The 6000-nt window shown below is 44.6% G+C and overlaps 1 protein-coding gene across 3 annotated transcripts in view; it reads left to right on the top strand.

The window, feature by feature from the left end:
- Nucleotides 1–797: 797 nt before the first annotated feature.
- ZFYVE9 (zinc finger FYVE-type containing 9) overlaps nucleotides 798–6000 on the top strand; it is a 182539-nt gene continuing 177336 nt past the window's right edge. For all 3 annotated transcript variants that reach the window (XM_040231136.1, XM_040231135.1, XM_040231134.1), the window contains exon 1: nucleotides 798–1085. The gene's annotated coding sequence lies outside the window, so the exon portion shown is untranslated. The remainder of the gene's footprint in view (nucleotides 1086–6000) is intronic.

Here is a 6000-nt window from a genome sequence, read left to right as displayed (position 1 = left end):
CCACAGTCCCGGCTATGTAACAATTTCCTTCCTGCAAAACCTCACCTGGGATTTGGCAGGGGTTGCGGGAGGAAGAGTAGAGATGGAGGCAGGGGGGTAGGTTAGTTAGAATAGCTGGATAGTTCTTCTCTTACCTTTAAGTTACTTATGAATTTCCGGACAACTCATTGGTTAACTCTTCTCTTGCTCGGGATATTATTATTATTTTCTATTTTGGGGGAGGTTGGGAGTTAAGGGTTTGGAATCTGAAGGAAATTCCTCAAATGATTTGCCACTAGATCCAAAATAAGTTAAGGTCAAAGACATTCCTTCGTCTGTTTTGGGAGAGGACTGGGTGGGGGTGGGGTGGGGGGGAGGGAGGTGGATTCTGGGTCACTTCTTATATCCAGATAACACTGAAGGGATTAGGAGGGATCCCCCTTGAAAAGACCGCCTCACATTCCCGCTCTCAGGTGAAGGTCCGAGTGCCAGGATTGTTCATGTACCTTCTGGAGAGAAGGAAAAGGTGCAAAGATGCTCAGGGCCTGAAGATTGGGAAGTGGGGAGGGGACCCATCAAGCTCGGTGGGGACCGAGGGGCTTCCGGCTCCCGGGAGGCGTCGTCGGGGGCGGGCAGGGGACCCGAGGGCGGCGCGGGGAGCACTCAGCCCCCGCCAACCCCAGGCCGCGTTCCCTCGCGTTCCCTACCGCTCGTGCCCTGGCGGCCGCCGCAGTCCCGGCGCCGTAGCCGGGCGTGGGGCCCAGGGGGCGCTGTGGCCCAGCGGCGCCGGCGGCAGGAGCGGCCACGGCGACGCTGGAGGCTTCGCGGAGGATCCCCGCCTGCAGCACCTCGGTCGTCCCGCCGCAGCCTTGCGCCCCCGGCCCGGCTCAGCGGCGCTCCTGCGGGATCCGCGTGGCTGCGGCGGCCCGGGAGCCCGATGCGGTCTGGCGGGCGCCGGGCCTCAGCAACAGCGGCGACCTCAGCCCCTGCAGGAGTGGGAGGCTTCGCGGCGGCGCCTGGGGCCGGGCCGGTGCCCTCCGGAGGAGGCTGTCGGCTCGGGGACGACCCCCCGGGCCATGCTGAGGCGGCAGCGGCAGCTGCTCGAGGTGAGTGTGGTGCGGCGCGGTCCCGGGCTCGCTGGCCTTCGGCCGCCCAGGAGGGCCCTGGCGGCAAGTCCTCGGGCCGGGCGGACGGGGCGTCCTGCCGCGGCGGCCGCCTCCCCACCCCGCGGCTCGGGCGGGGGCTGGGGGTGGCTCAGACCTTCCTCCTCGCGTCCCCCGAGAAGCTGGAAGCGCGTGGGGGGCGACTAGGCCCCGCGACGCCGGGAAGCCCTCGCTCCGGCCTGGGCAGCGGGGCGGCCGGGTGTGTGAAGCCGGGGGCTGGCAGGGGCGCTGGCAGCCTTTGGATTGGCCGCGGGCCTGGGAAAGCGCAGCCTCTTCAGGGCCCCGCACGTACATCCCGGAGGGAGGCAGAGGACGCCTGTTTGCGAACAGCCTGGGCTTTTCCGCGCCCGGTGCTGAGTCCCGCAGAGTCCCGGGGGGAGGGGCGCGAGGGCAGGGTGAGAGAGCCGGCGCCGAAAGTGCGGGGCCCGAAAGCCCTTGGAACTCCTGGAGTGTCATTCCCCCACCTGACTGGGCTGAAAACAACCGTTTGCGTCTTATTTGAGGTGCAATTTCATGGGAGCTCATCTCTGCCTTCTTCTGTTACGTTTTGCTGCTAAGCGTGGTCTGTCTTGGAGAAAGCCCCCTTCCAGCTTTGCGATGTTAAGTTTCCTAGATAAATACTGACAATTAGAAAAACATCGTGTTTTTTTTTTTTTTTAAACGAAGGTCTGGTCCCCCATCCCCACCCCTGCCATAAGAGTGTAAATATTTTAATGCCTCAGTCCTCGTTACAAAATTGTTTCCCTAAATAGATCCATAGGATGAATAAGATGATTTTAAAGTCACGCTAACTATCCTAATAACATACCTGACAGAAATAGGACATATTCTAAATTTTAGTAGGTAAGTGATTTGTCCTAGTATGAATGTAAAAAGAAAAGTTAGTGATCATGATTTGATACCTTAGTCAGATATTTGAGTATTTATAGTTAATGAGAAACGTGGTTCGGATTATTCTTGTTTTCTGTTATGCATGTGAAGGTTGTAGAATTAATTGCTTATAAAACTTATAATCCTGAAAAAAATATGCTTATTGTAGAAAATTCGGAAAGTACACAGAGGTGCATGCCAACCCTCAGTAAATATTTAATAATGGGGGAAAATTCACCCATAATCTGACAGAACATTTTGATGGTCATTTAAAGTTTAAAAATGGGCTTGTATTATTGGTGATTTTTAAGTGATAATTTTTGTGTTAGGTTTAGAGTTAACCGTTCCATTTTACTGTTGAACAGCCAGTCATTTATATTAGACCTATAAAAATGTTTTACTAAATTACATTGCAGTCATAGTCGATTTCCTCAATTAAAACAGAATTTAACATAGGTGACTACCGAAAAGACCCCTAATTTACCTCCTGTGCAGTGTGTGAAGCTCCAGGTGGTAGGAGGTTTTGTGTGTTAAATGCTTTTGGGGGACCTATCCTATTAGATGCCATAGTCTAGTATTGTTTTTGGAAGATTTTTGCTTAACTATAACTGTAAAACAATGGCCTTCATTAAAACATTTTGGGGAGGTAGATTAAGTTTAAACAAATCTAATTCAGTTCTTAATGTGTCTCTAAAGACTACCAACATTAGAATCAGCTAAGAGTGCTTATTAAAATATGCAGATTGCGGGCCCCTTGAATCAGAATTTTTCGAGATGGTGATGATTCAAGAGCTTCATTTTTATCAAGCTAGTCAGTTCTTAGTCCTTCTAAAGTTTAAGTATCACTGGTAAAATTAATTAATCTTGTCAAGCTGAATGAAGGTATCTGTTTTCTAGCAAATCTATAAGTCTTAAGTGGCAGTACAGTCATTTCTTATAGTAACAGATCATTCATTATCTCATACATGATGTGGTGTTATATTCTTAGAAAAATAATATTTTGAGGGACAGCTGATTCAATCAAACACATTTTTGAGAGCCTTTTCTGGTAGCTGTGTTGTTACAGTAGTATACCTGCCTACTTACCTTGGCTCTTAATCTTGAATTTCAATGTCGTTGTCTGTAAAATACAGATAGTTATTATACTTATGCAAGGCTTTTAGGGTAAACGCATTTGGAAAAGTTTTGTAATCTGTGAAGATCTTTGTAAAATTTTAGCTACTAATATTAAGTGTGAGATCCTGTCTTTGGTGTTCTAAGAACCAGGAAATGACCAGGTCTCTGTGAGCAACTAGGTAATTGTGGAAGCAGGACATGTTTAATTAAATGTTATAAGGCAGAACCAGACAAGTGTAATCGAGGGAAACATGCTGGCTCTCTCTTTAAAGCTTCTATGTTTAATCCAGTAGCTTGCCCTTTACAGATATTAATAATTTTTATATATGTTCATTCCTTCTTCTGTTTCCTGATTCAGTGTTTTATTTTTTAAGGAAAAAAATCATATATGTTACTTGTGAGGAATAATTTTACATTAGCTCCTTTAGAAACATGGTATGTGTGTGTGGGAGGCTCAAGAGGCAGGGAATATATATTACATGATTCTTTGGTGTGTTTATGAGTGAGTGAGTGATAGTTGCTCAGTCGTGTCTGACTCTTTGCAACCCCATGGACTGTAGCCTGCCAGGCTCCTTGGTCCATGGAGTTCTCCAGGCAACAGTATTCAAGTGGGTTGCCATTTCCTTCTTCAAACAGAAAAATTAAAAATTAAAAAGAAGATGTGAGTGGAGTTGATCCCATTTCTTCCTCTGTTACATTCCATTCAATAAACTTTTATTTAGCACTTTTTTTGTACTGGCCACAGACTAGTAGCACAGGCATAAAGCTTATTTAAAAGATAACTGCTTGAATTTTAACTTAAATTCTCATGTTCCTAAATGGTGTGTTTTCTGGTTAATTGCATGATGTGGTGCAGAGCCTGGAGTCAGATGTGAGTATGTATCCTTTCTGCAGTGTTACCTACACCCTAGAGCAATGTGACGTTTAGATCCTGAGTTTTTTCTTAGGTGCTGTTGGAGTAATAGTACCCCTTACTACTCAGGCATTCCATGAGATAAAAGTAATCAAAAGCAGTTAGTTCAGTGTCTGTCACATACAAGGTGCTCAATAAATATTTAATTCCATTCCTTATTTGGGGGAAAACAAGAACAAAACCAGGCATTGGAATTTCTGTGTGACTTAAAACTTGGTAGCTTTAATTTTTTAGAGAATAAGTTTACTTTTGGACTTTAAAAACAAATTTTTTTTTGATGGAAAACTATTTTGATCTTAACTGTTACACATATTTTCCATTTCATTTTTAGCTAATGAATTAACTATTCCCGGTTTTTAGCTAAAAATTAGCCATTCTCTGTGAAAATATATACATGTTACATTTTCAGAATTTTGTTGATTGTCAGTTATTCATTTTCAGAGTTTTCCATGATCTTTGGTTTTACTTGCATTTTATAGAACAGTATTCTTAATATATAATAATCAGTGAGAGGTACATAGTTGCAGTTACTGAATAGAAATAGTTCTTATACTTAGTTTTCAAAAAGCAGTATCAGTTTATTGATGAATCTTCAAAACATAGACTTTTCCTTACATACTGCTGTAAATTAGAACTAGATTTTTATAACGTGGCAGATATGGGGTCCAGTCTTTTCTTATAACCCATTAACCCTGGACAGGTTTCTTACCCCTTATAAGCCTCAATTTATTCTCCTATAAAATGAAGCTGATAATGCCCACCTTATGGGATTATAGCAAGGATTAAATGATATAATGTGTAAGTCAGAGCTGTAATTCAACCCCATGAGTCCTGCTAAATCAGTGTTACCCTGGAAGTGGGAAATATACTTCTTGTTTACTTCTGTTTGAAAGAGCTTGAAAGATGATTATTTATAGAGTTTACTATAAGAAAATAAAATCAATATAATCAATATGTAACTATTAGATATTGCTAAATTAGGGAGAAGCTAAAGTATCAGAATTAGTATTTTAATTGTGTAGTTAGGATGTCTTATACTTTATAATACTCTCAGGCTTATTTAATAAAATAATTTAAATGTTGTGCATGCATCTGTGTGTGTGCTCAGTCACTAAGTCGTGTCCAAGTTTGTCACTAAGTTTGTGACCCTGTGGACTGTAGCCCGCCAAGCTCTTCTGTCTATGGGATATCCCAGGCAAGAATAATGGAGTGGGTTGCCATTTCCTTCTTCAGGGGATCTTCCTGACCCAAGGATTGAACCCGTGTTTCCTGCTTGGGCGGGTGGATTCTGAGCCACATTTTGTTGCTAAGTTGTGTCCGACTCTGCTGTCCCATGAACTCAGCATGCCAGGCCTCCCTGTCCATCACTGTTTCCTGGGGTTTGCTCAGACTCCTGTCCATTGAGTCAGTGATGCCATCCAGCCATCTCGTGCTCTGTCGTCCCCCCCTCCTCTTGCCCTCAATCTTTCCCAGCATTAGGGCCTTTTCCAGTGAGTCAGCTCTTGGCATCAGGTGGCCAAAGTATTGGAGCTTCAGCTTAATCGTCAGTCCTTCCAATGAATATTCAGGGTTGATTTCCTTTAGGACTGACTGGTTTGATCTCCTTGCTGTCCCAGGGACTCGCAGGAATCTTCTCCAGCACAGTTAACTTTCTAACTCCGTGCAGTTAGAAGGCGTCAGTTCTCTGGCGCTCAGGCTTCTTTATGGTCCAGCTCTCACATCCGTACATGACTACTGGAATACCATAGTTTTGACTATCTGGACCTTTGTCAGCAAAGTGATGCCTCTGCTTTTTAATATGATATCTAGGTTTGTGATAGCTTTTCTTCCAAGGATCAAGTGTCTTTTAATTTCATGGCTGTAGTCACTGTCTGCAGTGATTTTGAAGCCCAAGACAATAAAATCTGTCACTGCTTGCTTTTTTTCCCCCTTCTATTTGCCATTAGAGTGGTATCATCT

The sequence above is a fragment of the Oryx dammah genome, unplaced genomic scaffold, assembly GCF_014754425.2.
Source record: "Oryx dammah isolate SB20612 unplaced genomic scaffold, SCBI_Odam_1.1 HiC_scaffold_28, whole genome shotgun sequence".
NCBI lineage: Eukaryota > Metazoa > Chordata > Mammalia > Artiodactyla > Bovidae > Oryx > Oryx dammah.
This window is presented reverse-complemented; position numbering and strand designations above follow the sequence as displayed.